The 18,305-nt window shown below is 46.9% G+C and overlaps 1 protein-coding gene across 1 annotated transcript in view; it reads right to left on the bottom strand.

Moving 5' to 3' along the window:
• The window catches only part of LOC138265145 (taste receptor type 2 member 41-like), a 35,276-nt gene that overhangs the window by 1,716 nt on the left and 15,255 nt on the right, over positions 1–18,305 (bottom strand). The gene's annotated exons all lie outside the window — the stretch shown is intronic.

Here is an 18,305-nt window from a genome sequence, read left to right as displayed (position 1 = left end):
TTCCACTGGTCCAGCTTATTTTCATGTGTGGCAAGGGGTTGAACGCAGGCCCACACCTAATTCCCTGAGGGTGGCTAAACACCCCACCATGTGCAGTGGTGAATTGGCCCTGTGCCCAACCCCCTTCAGCCACCCAACCTCATGTGTAGAAAAGATGGATACTATTTTTGTGTGTGTTGTTACGTTGTTTTCATATTCGTGTTACAGTTTTGGTCTACTGCTTTTGTAAATTTTGTTTATATTATTCTAATCTTTGTTTCTCACATTTTTTATAGCTTTTAAATACTGGCTTTGTAATTTGTTTTATAATGTTTTAAGTATTTTAATATGCTTTATTCCTTTCTTTACACAACTCATTCTGGTCTATTTGCAGATGCTGTTCCATGGCTCTTCTATAAATTATTTTGTTCACTTCACCACAGGTCACAGGTTGATGGCAGTTATCTGAAATATATGCAAAAACAATGTATGTCTTCATCATTTACTTCCTCGTCTTGTTCCAGCACTTCCTCTGCACCAGTTAGTTCTTTTTCGACTGCTAGCTTCTTCTGCATCTCTGTATGTGCTGTTGGGTGAATAGCCTTCTAGAGTGTTCACATTCCAGTTGTTCCCATTTAAAACTGTCAACTCTTTCCTCTATGCAGCACCTTCTAACACAAAGAGCAGAGAACCTTCAGTGTACATTTTCTCACCAGCAAAAACTGCCACATCAGTGATTTATTCTCTTGAGATGGTGTACCTTACATAGGCCTAGTGGTTGATGAACTTGGTGTTTGCTGGTCTCTACTTTTTGTGAGGCTATAATGGCTTTGGATTGCATTTACTGCTAATGGTCCCTGCTAAATCCCAATCCAGTAATGAAGGTTAGCAAAATCATTTTAAGTTGTTCTGCTCCCGAGACTCCGTCTACACCTGCACCTCCTACTATCGTCTAAGTTCTGCCTTCTTGTTGTGTCACCATCCACCCTTGCTCTTTACTCCAGACACTCCTCCTGTATACTTACCATCCTCTCTGCAGTCATCATTCATGTGAACTCAGACTTTACTATTCTTCTCCACCATCATAGCCTTCACCTTTACCATCACCTCCACGCACCTCATGCTGAGCCCAGGATTCAAACTCTGGTTGGCTGGTTGGAGGTCAGGAACTTGCCCACTGGAGAATATGGGCTTCCATGTCAACACCTTGGGCCTTTGGTGTCACAAGCACTTACAGTACAAGGGTTAAAATTCTCTAAAGGTGATGTGCTTTTTTTAGTAGCGTCTCCTGAGTGGGCAGTCAAGTTGATGATTTCCTTTGTATTTATTTATTCAATAAGGTACCATGTTATTCCCTCAGGACCAGGGCTGGTTTTTGGATGGTGCGAGCGGTGTGACCGCACCGGGCGCTGACCTCAGGGGGGGCTGTGTTTAGCAATTACCTACAAAACTTGTGATTTAAAAGCACCTGCTGAAAAGGTCATGGTGTGTTTAGCCTTGAAGGAACAATTAAAATGTCAAGATACCTCTTGTGATTAATGATCCTGCTACAAAGAGAGATGGGAGTTTTGCCTAGTGGCAGCTTTGACTCAACATAAAGTAGCAGAGAGGGTTAATATGCCTGCTGCAAAAAACAGAACTATGGGGCACACAGTGCTCTTCCACTTTTCTTAAGCCCCTTAGCGCCCCCCCGATGCCACCATGTGTGTGTCATATTTCAAATATGGTGCACCATGGCGGTACTAATAACACTAGCGTCAGACTTTTATATGATAGTCTGGCACTTTGCAGGATTAGCATCAAAAATGTTGACGCTAATCCTGCAAAGCACCCAGAGGCCCATTGTAACAAATGGAAGCCTCCTTTTAATGCCTGCTCTGAGCAGGGGTTAAAAGTGCTGGAAAAAATGGCGCAAAGAAATCTATCAGATTTCTTTGCGCCATTTTTTTGCCACCCCCAGGGAGATGCCCCCTTTGCATACATTATGCCTGGTGCCACTTTGTAAATATGACGCAGTGTTTTTGGCCATCTAACGCCGCATTCGTTTTTCAAAAATTACACTGATGTGGAGTTAGAATGGCACTCAGGGCTCTTAAATATGCCCCTATGGGGAATGTTTAAAAAAAGTGGTGCTGCACACAGTGCTGCACCACTTTTCTTGCGTCCCTTAGTGCTCCCCTAATGCCACCATGTATATGCTGCATTTAAAATACGGCGCAACGTGGCAGTAGTTGGGGGACTAGTGTCAGAATTTTTTACACTAGTCCGGCGCTTTGCAGGATTATTGTAAAAAATGTTGATGCTAATCCTGCAAAGCACCCAGAGGCCCATTGTAACCAACATACCCCTCCTTTTAACGCCTGCTCTGAGCAGGAGCAAGCATAATGTAGCACAAAGTGATACAAAGTGGTGCAATGCATGCATTGCGCCACTTTGTAAATATGGCATGGTGCTTTCGGTCTTATAACTCCACATTAGCATTAAAAAAATGACGCTAATGTAGCGTTAAAATTGCACTAGGGGCTCTTAAATATGCCCCTATATTTTATGTGGCTAGCTGAGTGGATTAATAATTAATGGCACACGTGTAACATTATAATATCCATGAACTAGTACATAGATGTATCAAACAACATAGTAAACCATTAATTATAATGATATCATATGTATAAAGTCCTTCCTTGCGTTTCAAATAGCGTTTATTCAAAATTAATTTCAACAATCCAAACTCAATAGTTTGTCCAGAGTTTCACAAAAACACTTGGAAATCTTCACATTCCAATGGCTTATCCAACATTCACATCTACATATCCAAAAAAACAAAACCTTCAACTTGCTTGTCCGTCAACACGTGTTTCATCCGGGGAGTGCCCCTAGGATTTCTTCAGGACTTCCTTTATATTTTCAATATTGCTCGCTTCTTCATTATCTTGAAACCTCGTTCTTTTTTTGGAAAATTACAATATATCTATTTCGACATGATTATTTCATATATCACATATATCTTGTATCCACGACTTTGCCTCCTGTGGTATCTGTGTGAAGTTATGACCTCTCGGAGAGTACGCCACCATCTCACAATCATATTCAATGTTATAGCTGAGTGGATTAGTAAAGCCAGCCTTTACAAGGACTTTTAAACACATGAATGTAGGTAAAAGGGGAGCGATGGAGAGATGAGGGGCACATTTGCCAGGCGGTAGTGAGAGAAACCGAGGAGGAGGTCATGTGGTGCTGGGTGCCACAATAAACTGTCACGCAGGGCGCCATCAGTCCTAAAGCCAGCCCTGCTCAGAACTCATAACATCAAGGAGAGGATCTTGATGCAATGGGCCCCAATGGAGTACTTCAAGACCCAGAATGCCTAAAAAAAGTTGGGTTCAGTATGAAGGGGTTGTAGCTTTATATAAAATTTATTTGAACCCAGATATTTCCTCACAGTCCCAAATACGAAGGTTTTAGTGACATTTCTGTGTTTTTATGTATTAGTTGCCACAGTACCTGTACCTGAGACACACCATCTCATTGACTGATGTCATTAGTTTGATGGATAGACCGGAAGTCCACCCTCTGACATTTATTATGGAGTGGCAGTTCACACTACCTACACCCTGTGCAGTGTCTTTCACCTTTTTTTTCTTTTTGGGCATTTTTTTTGGGAGTTCAACCAAAAGAAAATGGTATTGCCATCTAAAGAACAAACATATCTTAGGCAATGAGGAGCAGTGTTGTTTTGAATGAAGTACAAACAGGGCATGGCGAAGGCACAAGTTACTGTTATGTTGGGGCACAAGTTATAGTTAGGAAAAACTACAACAGGTGATTTTAGCGGTTTTGTTAGTAAACATGCTATGTTTTAACTGACATATTCACCTTACTATAACCTCCCTTTAGCCTTTGTTTTTTTATTGAGTTTCTAATGCTTTTTAATGTAAAGTAGCTTTGTATTACAATTCCTAATTGTAACATCACATAAACCTTTGTTTTTTTCAGTGAAGTTCTATTTTTTTTACATAAATTAAAATGTCCATTGCCATGCGCCTGTGGCAAGGCCCTGCGTCTATTATCTCCCAGTGCCCGGCCATGCACAACCAACTTTATGTAGCAATATAACTGGTGACATTTCAAGTAAGGCAGGTCTACTGACTTTGTCAATGGGTCAGCACACCATAATATGAAAAACTGACCTGTTGACTTTATCAGTTGGTCAACACATCAACATATATACAACTGAATTTTTGGCTTTGTCAATAAACAAACACAGTATTAACAACTATAATTCAATGGTATATTATGTGTGTGTGTATATATATATATATATATATATTGTTAGAAATGGGGTTTTTGGTTGGCAGTTAGGTTGCCCTCTGTCCAAGCAAGAACCCTCACTCTAGTCAGGGTAAGTCACACACAATCCAAAATCAGCCTGTGCTCACCCTCCGGTAGCTTGGCACGAGCAGTCAGGCTTAACTTAGGAGGCAATGTGTAAAGCATTTGTGCAATAAATCATACAACACCATGGCATAACACCACAAAACTACACCACACAGTATTTAGAAAAATATATAATATTTATCTGGGTATCTTCAGGTCAAAACGATCAAAGTTGCAATATGAATTTGTAAAGATATCACTGAAAAGTGATATAAAGTGTCTTAAGTCTTTAGAACGTAAACAGAGTCTCTTTCAAACACAAAGTACCTGGTTTCTGGTGGAAAATCTCCTCAGAGGGCCACAAAGGAAGAGATGCGTGGAAAAAGGGTGTGTGCGTCGATTTCTCTCCCGCACACATGGACTTGCGTCGTTATTTTCCACGCGGGGAAGTCGGGTGTCGTTTTCCGGTGCGCGGACAGTCTCTTTCTGTGGGTCGCGGGGATTACCAGATGTCCCGGGTCTGTGCGTGGATTTTCCTGCTTGTTTTCCGGCTGCGCGTCGTTCTGCGGGGCTGCGCGTCGAAGTTTCGATCTCACGGCAGGCGTCGCGTCGATTTCTCCTGCGGAGTCGGGCGGCGTTGTCCTTGCGAGGCCGTGCGTCAAAGTTTTGATCTCACGGCAGGCGTCGCGTCGATTTCTCCTGCGGAGTCGGGCGGCGTTGTCCTTGCGAGGCCGTGCGTCAAAGTTTTGATCTCACGGCAGGCGTCGCGTCGATTTCTCCTGCGGAGTCGGGCGGCGTTGTCCTTGCGAGGCCGTGCGTCAAAGTTTCGGTCGTCCCGAAGGCGTCGCGTTGATCAGCGTCGGTGTGCGGCGTTTTTCTTGCCGCGGAACAAGCTGTGCGTCGAAAAGTTCGGCGCACGGAGCGTCCAAAAGGAAGAGTGAAGTCTTTTTGGTCCTGAGACTTCAGGGAACAGGAGGCAAGCTCTATCCAAGCCCTTGGAGAGCACTTTTACAGCCAGGCAAGAGTTCAGCAAGGCAGCAGGCCAACAGCAAGGCAGCAGTCCTTTGTAGAAAAGCAGACAGGTGAGTCCTTTGAGCAGCCAGGCAGTTCTTCTTGGCAGGATGTAGTTTCTGGTTCAGGTTTCTTCTCCAGCAAGTGTCTGATGAGGTAGGGCAGAGGCCCTGTTTTATACTAAGTTGTGCCTTTGAAGTGGGGGTGACTTCAAAGAGTCTCTAAGAAATGCACCAAGTTCCCTTTCAGCTCAATCCTGTCTGCCAGAGTCCCAGTAGGGGGTGTGGCAGTCCTTTGTGTGAGGGCAGGCCCTCCACCCTCCCAGCCCAGGAAGACCCATTCAAAATGCAGATGTATGCAAGTGAGGCTGAGTACCCTGTGTTTGTGGTGTGTCTGAGTGAATGCACAAGGAGCTGTCAACTAAACCTAGCCAGACGTGGATTGAAGGGCACAACAAGATTTTAGTGCAAAGAAATGCTCACTTTCTAAAAGTGGCATTTCTAGAATAGTAATATTAAATCCGACTTCACCAGTCAGCAGGATTTTGTATTACCATTCTGGCCATACTAAATATGACCTTCCTGCTCCTTTCAGATCAGCAGCTGCCACTTCAACAGTGTATGAGGGCAGCCCCAATGTTAGCCTATGAAAGGAGCAGGCCTCACAGTAGTGTAAAAACGAATTTAGGAGTTTCACACTACCAGGACATATAACTACACAGGTACATGTCCTGCCTTTTACCTACACAGCACCCTGCTCTAGGGGTTACCTAGGGCACACATTAGGGATGACTTATATGTAGTAAAAGGGGAGTTCTAGGCTTGGCAAGTACTTTTAAATGCCAAGTCGAAGTGGCAGTGAAACTGCACACACAGGCCTTGCAATGGCAGGCCTGAGACAGGGTTAAGGGGCTACTGAGGTGGGTGGCACAACCAGTGCTGCAGGCCCACTAGTAGCATTTAATCTACCTGCCCTAGGCACCTGTAGTGCACTCTACCAGGGACTTACAAGTAAATTAAATAGTCAATCATGGATAAACCAATCAGTAGTACAATTTACCCAGAGAGCATATGCACTTTAGCACTGCTTAGCAGTGGTAAAGTGCCCAGAGGTCAAAAGCCAACAACAACAGGTCAGAAAAAATAGGAGGAAGGAGGCAAAAGGTTTGGGGATGTCCCTGTCAAAAAGCCAGGTCCAACATGACCCCCTACCAGCCTAAAGCCAGGGGAGAACAATCACTATCCTGATGTACTTCCCTGTTTGAGGCGACAGAACAAGGACCCAGGCCCACAACAGCAGGGGCATGCTCCAGTTCTTCGCCTTCCTGACTCCAATTGGATCACTCTGTCCATACTCTCAGGGCCCACTAAGCCAACCCATGGGGAACCTTTCTCCTTACCTGCGGATCCCATCTGTGCAGCACCTAACCTTACTTTGCTCACAGATGTATCCCAGGAGCAGGATAGTACCACCATGACCAACACAGTGGTGTTGCCCACTCTACCCCTGGGGTGTGACCCTTGTCCCCTCCCCAGGGATAACTCTGTCCACCCGGACAGCAAGCCACAGTGATTACTGACAGCTGCCAGGGATGAGAGCCAGGCCCCAGGCCTCTCAAAGCTCTCCAACCACTGTGGCTGTGGAGAGTGGGGGCGGTAGCCCCAGGTGCTGGGCACCCTTTAACCACTCTCCCTTCCACCAGGTCAGGGATGACAGCCTGAACCTGGTCCTCCCCTCTGGGGCTTTGTACCCTCCCTCCTGGAGCGGTACCCCCAGAGTCCAACATGGTCAGGGTGCTTACAGAAGTCACCCTGTACCATTCCTCCACCAGTGCAGGGCTGTTAACCTGCAACCGGCCCTCCAACCTGGGGCCTGTACCTTCAGGTTGGACTAGGGCCTGGGGTGAGGCTTCCCTCCCCCTGCCCTCCCTTCTGGGGTCCAGCACCCTCCAACTAGGAGTGGCCTCCTCAGAAGGCAACATGGTAGGGGCACTGATATCAGTAGCCCCTCCCTCCAGGTCCGGGGGGACACCCTGAACCTGGTCTTCCAGTCCAGGGTCTGTACCCTCAGACTGGATCACTGCCTGGCAATCCAGGACTTCCTGGGGGGCACACCTACCCCCCACTAGGTCAGAGTTTAACCTCTGCACCTGACCATTCAACTCAGAGTCACCACCCTGAAGTTGAACAATTGTCTGGCATGCCAGGACGTCCTGGAGGGCACACTGACCCTCCACCAGGTCAGAGTTTAACCTCTGCACCTGACCATTCAACTCAGAGTCACCACCCTGAAGTTGAACAATTGCCTGGCACGCCAGGACTTCCTGGAGGGCACACTGACCCTCCACCAGGTCAAAGTTTAACCTCTGAACTTGGCCATTCAACTCAGAGTCACCACCCTGAAGTTGAACAATTGCCTGGCACGCCAGGACTTCCTGGAGGGCACACTGACCCTCCACCAGGTCAGAGTTTAACCTCTGAACTGGGCCACTCAACTCAGAGTCACCCCCCTGAAGTTGAATAATTGCCTGGCGCACCAGGACTTTCTGGGAGGCACACCTACCTCCCACCAGGTCAGAGTTTAACCTCTGAGCCTGGTTCCCCAACCCAGGGTCACCACCCTGAGGTTGGGCAATTGCCTGGCACGCCAGGACTTTCGGGGGGGCACACCTACCCCCCACCAGGTCAGAGTTTAACCTCTGAACTTGGTCATCCAACCCAGAGTCAACACCCTGAGGTTGGACAATTGCCTGGCACAGCAGGGCTTCTTGGGAGGCACACCTACCTCCCACCAGGTCAGAGTTTAACCTCTGAACCTGGGTATCCAACCCAGAGTCACCACCCTGAGGTTGAACAATTGCCTGGCACGCCAGGACTTTCTGGGGGGCACACCTACCCCCCACCAGGTCAGAGTTTAACCTCTGAACCCGGTTATCCAACCCAGAGTCAGCACTCTGAGGTTGAACAATTGCCTGGCATGCCAGGACTTTCTGGGGGGCACACCTACCCCCCACCAGGTCAGAGTTTAACCTCTGAACCCGGTTATCCAACCCAGAGTCAGCACTCTGAGGTTGGACCACTGCCTGGTACACCAGGACTTTCTGGGGGGCACGCCTACCCCCCAACAGGTCAGAGCTTATCCCCTGAACCTGGTTAGCCAACCCAGAGTCACCACCCTGAGGTTGAACCATTGCCTGGCAGGCCAGGACTTCCAGGGAGGCACACCTAACTCCCACCAGGTCAGAGTTTAACCTCTGAGCCTGGTTCCCCAACCCAGGGTCACCACCCTGAGGTTGGGCAATTGCCTGGCACGCCAGGACTTTCTGGGGGGCACACCTACCCCCCACCAGGTCAGAGTTTAACCTCTGAACCTGGTCATCCAACCCAGAGTCAACACCCTGAGGTTGGACAATTGCCTGGCACAGCAGGACTTCTTTGGAGGCACATCTACCTCCCACCAGGTCAGAGTTTAACCTCTGAACCTGGGTATCCAACCCAGAGTCACCACCCTGAGGTTGAATCTTTGCCTGGCATGCCAGGACTTCCTGGGGGGCACTCTCACCCCCCACAAGGGACACACCGTCCCCAAGGGCCACACAAGAGTCTGGTTGGCGCAGGTCTCCCGACCTCTGCCCATCCGGCAGAGTCTGGGTTTCCCCCAAACCAGAAACGGTTTCACCTGGGTCATTCCTGGGGGGCTCTGCTCTCAGAGCTGTCCCCTGACTCTCAAGGTCCTCCACTGGGGTCTGCAACCCCCTCTCAACCCTATGTCTGGACTTCTGCACCCCCTCACTAGGAGGGGTACTGCCAGACACCAGAACTGTTGGGATGCTGGCTACAGTCACCCCCCCAAGTTCTTCTGACACTGCGGGGCTTCCCTCAAAAGGTGGCCCTACGGTACAGGCTAGGCTTCCCTCCTGGTGTTCCCTCATGGAACCCTCTAGGACCTGGGACCTACCTGGGACACTACAATCCTTTCCCACCACACTCGGTTGGGAACCACCTAGACCACTCCCTTCAGGAGCACCCCCAAATGCCTCTTCAGACTCTCTGGTACTCACCCAGAAGTCTGCCTCCATTGTAAGTTCCCTGGGGTCAGAGAACTCACACTCCACCTGGTGTTGGCGTAGCTCTGGAAAATAAGGACCAGACATATGCTCTCCAGCAATTACATCACTCTGCCCTTCACATGTATTAACCACAGTACCCTTTACCCAACCACCCAGTAACTCAACCTTGGAAAAGCACTCTACTTCACCCTCCTGAGACTGGTGAGACAGTATCTGTCTGTCCCTGACACTCAACCCAAACTCTTCTGGGATGTCTCTACACTCTATATCCAGGACGTCCACCAGGGGGGAACCCTTTTCTCTGTCACTCTCTGCTAGAGTCAGTAAAGTGTCCCTCCCCCCAGTAGGAATATGACTCCCTGTGCCAGTTCCCCAATCCTTCTCAGGGACCCTGTGCATAACGGGAACTACCTCATACCCTTGAACCGCCTGGGGTGTGTCAACTGACTTCTTCAAGTTGGGCACCAGATCTCTGGGCTTGTGCCCTTCTTCAGCAGTACTAGATGCAAGATTTTTGCTGCCACCATCTGAACTGGACTCAGCCCTTCCGGCCTCCAGTTTCAGCTCTTTACAGCTCAGCTCTTGAGCTGCTATCTTTTCTTCTTCCAGGGCTAAGAGTCTTTTTGCCTCAACCTCTGCAAGATACTCCTCTAATTGTTGCTCCTGTCGCCTTTGACCTCGGAGCCATTCATCTATTTCTGGGTCACTGTCCAACTCGGAGTAGTCTTCCTCCTCATGTGAGAAGTCTTCCTCCTCCTGTGCGTAGTCCTCCTCCTCATCTGAGGGGTACTTAGTCATTTGGTTTCTTGCTGCCTCTCTCTCCACCCATCTTTCCTCCCCCCAGACTATGTAGTGATGGAGCATCTCCGCCTTAGTAGATCTCCTTGCTACAGGAAGGCCCCATTTTCTGCAAAGCTTCCTTAGGTCAGCCTTAGTGAGGTGGTCAGTACGAACAAAGAATGAGTAGGTACACAATCCCATTTTGATAAGATCTTATCAGCAAAAACCAAAATCCAAAGTCCAAAATATCAATAGTATATCCAGGAGGACATCAGAGAACCAAGAGCCAAAAAAGATGAAAAATCAAGTTGACCTTCAACTATGGGTAGGTAGTGAAATACTTAGCTACTGTATGTCACTGCACAAACACAAGTCCTATCCTCACCGCTGATCACCAATGTTAGAAATGGGGTTTTTGGTTGGCAGTTAGGTTGCCCTCTGTCCAAGCAAGAACCCTCACTCTAGTCAGGGTAAGTCACACACAATCCAAAATCAGCCTGTGCTCACCCTCCGGTAGCTTGGCACGAGCAGTCAGGCTTAACTTAGGAGGCAATGTGTAAAGCATTTGTGCAATAAATCATACAACACCATAGCATAACACCACAAAACTACACCACACAGTATTTAGAAAAATATATAATATTTATCTGGGTATCTTCAGGTCAAAACGATCAAAGTTGCAATATGAATTTGTAAAGATATCACTGAAAAGTGATATAAAGTGTCTTAAGTCTTTAGAACGTAAACAGAGTCTCTTTCAAACACAAAGTACCTGGTTTCTGGTGGAAAATCTCCTCAGAGGGCCACAAAGGAAGAGATGCGTGGAAAAAGGGTGTGTGCGTCGATTTCTCTCCCGCACACACGGACTTGCGTCGTTATTTTCCACGCGGGGAAGTCGGGCGTCGTTTTCCGGTGCGCGGACAGTCTCTTTCTGTGGGTCGCGGGGATTACCAGATGTCCCGGGTCTGTGCGTGGATTTTCCTGCTTGTTTTCCGACTGCGCGTCGTTCTGCGGGGCTGCGCGTCGAAGTTTCGATCTCACGGCAGGCGTCGCGTCGATTTCTCCTGCGGAGTCGGGCGGCGTTGTCCTTGCGAGGCCGTGCGTCAAAGTTTTGATCTCACGGCAGGCGTCGCGTCGATTTCTCCTGCGGAGTCGGGCGGCGTTGTCCTTGCGAGGCCGTGCGTCAAAGTTTTGATCTCACGGCAGGCGTCACGTCGATTTCTCCTGCGGAGTCGGGCGGCGTTGTCCTTGCGAGGCCGTGCGTCAAAGTTTCGGTCGTCCCGAAGGCGTCGCGTTGATCAGCGTCGGTGTGCGGCGTTTTTCTTGCCGCGGAACAAGCTGTGCGTCTAAAAGTTCGGCGCACGGAGCGTCCAAGAGGAAGAGTGAAGTCTTTTTGGTCCTGAGACTTCAGGGAACAGGATGCAAGCTCTATCCAAGCCCTTGGAGAGCACTTTTACAGCCAGGCAAGAGTTCAGCAAGGCAGCAGGCCAACAGCAAGGCAGCAGTCCTTTGTAGAAAAGCAGACAGGTGAGTCCTTTGAGCAGCCAGGCAGTTCTTCTTGGCAGGATGTAGTTTCTGGTTCAGGTTTCTTCTCCAGCAAGTGTCTGATGAGGTAGGGCAGAGGCCCTGTTTTATACTAAGTTGTGCCTTTGAAGTGGGGGTGACTTCAAAGAGTCTCTAAGAAATGCACCAAGTTCCCTTTCAGCTCAATCCTGTCTGCCAGAGTCCCAGTAGGGGGTGTGGCAGTCCTTTGTGTGAGGGCAGGCCCTCCACCCTCCCAGCCCAGGAAGACCCATTCAAAATGCAGATGTATGCAAGTGAGGCTGAGTACCCTGTGTTTGTGGTGTGTCTGAGTGAATGCACAAGGAGCTGTCAACTAAACCTAGCCAGACGTGGATTGAAGGGCACAACAAGATTTTAGTGCAAAGAAATGCTCACTTTCTAAAAGTGGCATTTCTAGAATAGTAATATTAAATCCGACTTCACCAGTCAGCAGGATTTTGTATTACCATTCTGGCCATACTAAATATGACCTTCCTGCTCCTTTCAGATCAGCAGCTGCCACTTCAACAGTGTATGAGGGCAGCCCCAATGTTAGCCTATGAAAGGAGCAGGCCTCACAGTAGTGTAAAAACGAATTTAGGAGTTTCACACTACCAGGACATATAACTACACAGGTACATGTCCTGCCTTTTACCTACACAGCACCCTGCTCTAGGGGTTACCTAGGGCACACATTAGGGATGACTTATATGTAGTAAAAGGGGAGTTCTAGGCTTGGCAAGTACTTTTAAATGCCAAGTCGAAGTGGCAGTGAAACTGCACACACAGGCCTTGCAATGGCAGGCCTGAGACAGGGTTAAGGGGCTACTGAGGTGGGTGGCACAACCAGTGCTGCAGGCCCACTAGTAGCATTTAATCTACCTGCCCTAGGCACCTGTAGTGCACTCTACCAGGGACTTACAAGTAAATTAAATAGTCAATCATGGATAAACCAATCAGTAGTACAATTTACCCAGAGAGCATATGCACTTTAGCACTGCTTAGCAGTGGTAAAGTGCCCAGAGGTCAAAAGCCAACAACAACAGGTCAGAAAAAATAGGAGGAAGGAGGCAAAAGGTTTGGGGATGTCCCTGTCAAAAAGCCAGGTCCAACATATATATATATATATATATATATATATATATATATATATATATATATATATATATATATATATATATATATATATATATATCAATGATTAAGTGTGTGGGTTCCCCCAGAGGAGACCAAGAAATTAACCAAAATATAGCTACTATAGGTTTTCCTACAGAAAGTAACAGTTAAAATAATATTGAAATTGAGGTGAAAAGAAGTGCCAATTCTGTCCACGTTTTCTTCTATAACTTTTTCCAGTTATAGCAGATTTTAGAAAGCAATAAACTGTTACGTCTGATGGACATTTCTGGTTGTGTGTATATATAAGACTTGTAGGTTCATCAAGAAACCTAGGTACCTAGGGCCAATAAAGGAGCTGCACCATGCAATGGGTTTTCTTTGTATACTGTGTAAACAGCAATTCATTTGGTGACATATAAAGAGTGAAAAAATAGGTATCAAGGAAACATTTTTATTTCCAAAATGGGAACAAGGTAAGGTATTGAGAAGCAGTGTTATTTGTACATCTTTGAATTCCCATACTAGCATGTGAATTACAGGCCATTGCTCAAATATACATCTTTTTTACACACTGTCTTACATTTGGAAGAAAAAATGTAGAGAAAGACAAGGGGCAATAACACCTGTTCTTCTATTCTGTTTTCCCCTAAGTCTCGCATAAAAATGGTATCTCACTTGTGTGGGTAGGCCTAATGACCACAACAGGAAACGCAACATGGACACATCAGATTTTTACATTGAAATCTGACGTGTTTTTTGGAAAGTGCCTAGCAGTGGATTTTAGCCTATATCTCAGCCGGCACCTAGGGAAACTTACCAAACCTGTGCATTTTTTTAAACCAGACACCTAGGAGAATCCAGGATGGGGTGACTTGTGGGGCTCTCACCAGGTTCTGTTACTCAGAATCCTTTGCAAACCTCAAAGTTTGGCAAAGAAAACACTTTTTCCTCAAATTTTGGTGATAGAAAGTCCTGGAATCTGAGAGGAGCCACAAATTTCCTTCCACCCAGCATTCCCCCAAAGCTCCTGATAAAAATGGTACCTCACTAGTGGTGGTAGGCCTAGTGCCCGCAATAGGAAACGCCCCAAAACGCAACATGGACACATCAAATTTTTACATTGTCAACTGATGTGTTTTTTGGAAAGTGCCTAGCTGTGTATTTTAGCCTCTAGCTCAGCCGGCACCAAGAGAAACCTACCAAACCTGTGCATTTTTTAAAACCAGACACCTAGGGGAATCCAGGATGGGGTGATTTGTGGGCCTCTCACCAGGTTCTGTTACCGAGAATCCTTTGCAAACTTCAAAATTTGGCAAACAAAACACTTTTTCCTCATATTTCGGTAGTAGAAAGTTCTATCATCTGAGAGGAGCCACAAATTTCCTTCCACTCAGCCTTTCCCCCAAGTCTGGCACAAATTCCCTACCACCCAATGTTCCCCTCAGTCTCCTGATAAAAATGATACCTCACTTGTGTAGGGCCAAGTGCCTGTCACAGGGAAGAGCCAAAACATGTCAAAATTGAGGTGGGAACCAAAGCTGACAACTGGGGCAGAATTGTTATCGGTATAGATGCAACAGTGCTCGGTGGTAGGAATATTGTGGATTCCTGCAGATTCCGGAAGGTTCCATCACACAAATGTAGGAAAAATGTGTGATGTCAAGCAAAGTTGGAAATTTGCAGGGCATTGTCGATAAGAAAATGGTGTGGGTGCAGGTGAATCACACCACCCTGGACTCACATGGTTGTTTAGTTTTCAGCTGTATCTCGGTCTCGTTGATTTTTCTGCAGGACAGCATCTGAAAGTCCAAAAAGTGCAGACCTCACCTTTCGAAGCGGAACGATTTTGAGAGTTAGACAAGCTCTCATGGCCCAAATGTAAAACCAAAATGCAAAATAATTAAATGTCCTCTTGCTTGCTGTTGAGATAAGATCTTTTAGTGTGCAGGGGGAGAGCTGCAAGACTGTTACCCCCTTCAGTTGGGGTGGGGGCATAACCATGGCCATACTTGTTGGTAGCCACCACCCAACTATTTTTTTATTTTCTTCTTAATTCCCTGCCCTCCCCCCGCAGGGGAGTAGATCGGTGGTAATAGCCCCATTTGCACATCGGTGGGCAGAAAAACTTTGTCCCCATTTATTTGGGGTGAGGGTATGGCAGTACCCCCACTCTCCTTTTTTAGAGAAAAAAAAAATCCCTGGTGTCTGGTGTGTCTGGTGGGCTTTCTGCCCCCCCTTGGGGGCAGATGGGCCTTACAAAAATAGGCCAATCTGCCCCCAAGTATTGTGACTTTTGACCGTAAAAAAAAAAAAGATCCCTGGTCTTAGAAAAGACAGGAGTCATGTCCACCACTCCAATGGCCAGCACAGGGGACCAGGGTCCCTTGGACATGGCGCTTACACCCAGTGTCATGTGGGGGGACCCATTTCAGGGCCCTCCAGTGGCACTTTAGAAAACAAAATACTTACCTGTACGTAACTATACTTACCTGGGATGGGGCTCCCCATCCTCCGCTGTCCCTCTGATGTGGGTGGGGGTGTCCCTGGAGCCTGGGAAGGGCATCTGTGGGCTTATTCCATGGTGTTCACCATTATTTGACCCCTCCCCCCATGTGTGATTCTAGCATGGGGGATAAATATGGCACTAAGGGCATAGAGCCATTTTTTGCACGGGAACATCTACTTTGCATCTCATTGACGCAAAGTAGGTTTCCACGTCCAAGAAGTGACTTTAACTCCATAACTTTGACACTAGATGAGTCTAGAGCCAAAGTGTAAATATGGAGTTAGTTTTGCACCAAATTTGCGTAAAAAAATTATACAAAGTCAGCACAAAAAAAGTATAAATATACCCCTAAGTGCTACCTTTAATTTGTGACTAGATAGAGATATGCTGGCTTCTCTCAAATGAATTATAATTTAAAATCCTCTTTAATGACAAAGTCAGATTGTAAATTACTTTTATAATAATGCCTCATTTAGAATATTCCATAGTAAAAAGAAGAGCTGGAGGCTTTCCCCATATCTCTATGTGTCCTAGGCAACCAACAGACACATAAAACAAATGGTACCCTTAGTGACAAAAGTTTAAATCTCTTGGAAAGTCAACAGTGAAACCATAAATAATCACTGGATCATAAATTTAATTCAACCATAAACTCTTAATCCATTTTGAGCACCTGCACATATGCACACTTACAAGAGATGTCCTTCAACAAACAAAATGCACCCTATCAGTGGGTACCACGCTTGCCTACTTCCACCCCAGCAAAACAAAACAAGCTATCAGTAGATGCCAGCCCTAAAGGCCTGGGAGCAGTCCTGTCCCAGAGGTATCAGTGCAGAGAGTAGCTCCCATTGCCTATGCCAACATGCTAAGACCCCCACTGATCAGAGGTGCACCCATATCGAAAAAGAGGCTATCTAAATTTGTTGGGGCTGCAGACATTACATGTATGGGCAGACGTTCACAGTCAGCACCAACCACAAGCCTCTGATACCACTATTAAAGGCTAAGCCACAAACCCCTGCCATATATAGAAAAATGACAGGAGTATCACTTCCCTATGGAGTAACCTACAACGTGGCAGACTACGATCACATGGCCAGCTCACCACATCTAAGGAAGAGCAACAGGAAGAAGATGCTGAAGAGTACTTGAGAGTCATTACGGAATGGTCATGCCCTCTCCCCATCTTGCTGACCAACATCACTGAAGTTACCTAAGCGACGACTGTCTCCAACAGGCCATGGCAGTCACAAGGTCAAGAAGGTGGGACACCATCATAATGACCCTTCCCTAAAAGAAAACGGACGCCCAGAGCATGCTAAGATACCTACATCAAATACGAGAAGAACTCAGCTTCTTAAAAGATGGACACCTCCTCAGAGGACCTTTGCTTGTCATTTGTCATGCCAGCCAGTCTGACTCCACGAATGGTGGACCTTGCACATTGCCTAGACCAAGGAGTCGTCAAAACAAAGAATAGACTGAGAAGTAATCTTGGTTTTCCAGCCTTGGTGAGAAAGTCAAACAGACTGTCCCACAATGTGACCTTTGTCGAGCCAACTGTCATCGATCACCTGATGTCCCTTGCACCATGCCAGTGCAGACTTTAGTAGCCTGCCAGAGGGCACACATCTCTTGGTGGATATTGTTGATTATTAAAAATACCCAGTGGTCGAGATTGTGAAGACCACCTCTGCGAAACAGTCAATTCATAAGCCGGGAAAAATCATAGCCACCCATGGCTTTATAAAGGCACTCTGCATGGATAGCAGCCCACCTTTTAATGCCCACATCCGGCTAACTCCCTGACATCCAGAGGAACCAATCATCACAGGTTTAACCCCGTTGGCCTCAAGGCAACTGTGAGGTCGGACGATTTACAAAAACTATTTGCATAGCAAAGGCAGAGTAGTGTGTACAGAATGCCATCTACACGTCCATAAAACATTACACACTGACTCCACACTCTACCACAGGATTGGCACCCAGAGCCCTCTGTTTTGGGTGGAGGGTCGCGGACATCATCCCAAACCGTTCAGCCTGGGAGCAAAAACCTCTGCTGACCACTCATGATCAGTCTTGTTGGAAAGAGCAAAACCACCAGGAATCCCAACAACGAAGAGCTAGTGACCCGAGACTCTCTTAGGGGACTGAGTACTAGTAAGAGACCAGTATCTTGGAAGCAAATTCTTGCTCCCATTTGACCGGCGGACAATGCTAACAGCCTCCAGAGGCTGCAAGACAATCATGTGGAGTGTCTCGCATTTCAGGCTGTTCAAGGGGACTCTCAGAAGCCCACCAGACTCTTCAGAAGCACACACACAGGAAAATGCAGTTGACCAGGAAATAGCCAATCCATCACCAACCCACCATAAATGTCCCACCATGAGGGTTTGCTTTCGCTGCAACCTTCCCAAGCGGCACCTGAACTTACTGGGCTGTCAACCCTGCAGGGAGAATTGGGCACATAGAGACCCAGCACCAAACTAATTGGTCATGATCAGGGTCTCCTGAAGTACATACTCCAAAGGCATCTGACACCTACAGTATCAGTACTATGTTATGGACTGGACAAGGCAGAGACAGCTTGCTGAATTAGTCCTGGCCACATACAACCTGTATTATATAATCTAAATGGCTTTCATGTGCGTTGTGTAAGTTCCTCATGGGAGATGTTTGTGTGACTCAGTTTGTTTTCCTCCCACTTGGTTCTTTATGGTTTTACTTTCTTCATTTGTTTCATTACCATAAAGGAGGAATGTAATGTTGCAGGCTGAGGGGTGTTAGCTAGCTGCTCAACTTTTTCTACATTATAGCGCACGTTATACCACATAACCCAAGTCCACAATAGTTAGTTTATAAGCTATGCCAGGATGCGTTGACTGTGTTGAGATTTAAACCACTTGTTATGGACAGATCTCT

Source organism: Pleurodeles waltl, chromosome 11 (assembly GCF_031143425.1).
Source record: "Pleurodeles waltl isolate 20211129_DDA chromosome 11, aPleWal1.hap1.20221129, whole genome shotgun sequence".
NCBI classification, from domain to species: domain Eukaryota; kingdom Metazoa; phylum Chordata; class Amphibia; order Caudata; family Salamandridae; genus Pleurodeles; species Pleurodeles waltl.
This window is presented reverse-complemented; position numbering and strand designations above follow the sequence as displayed.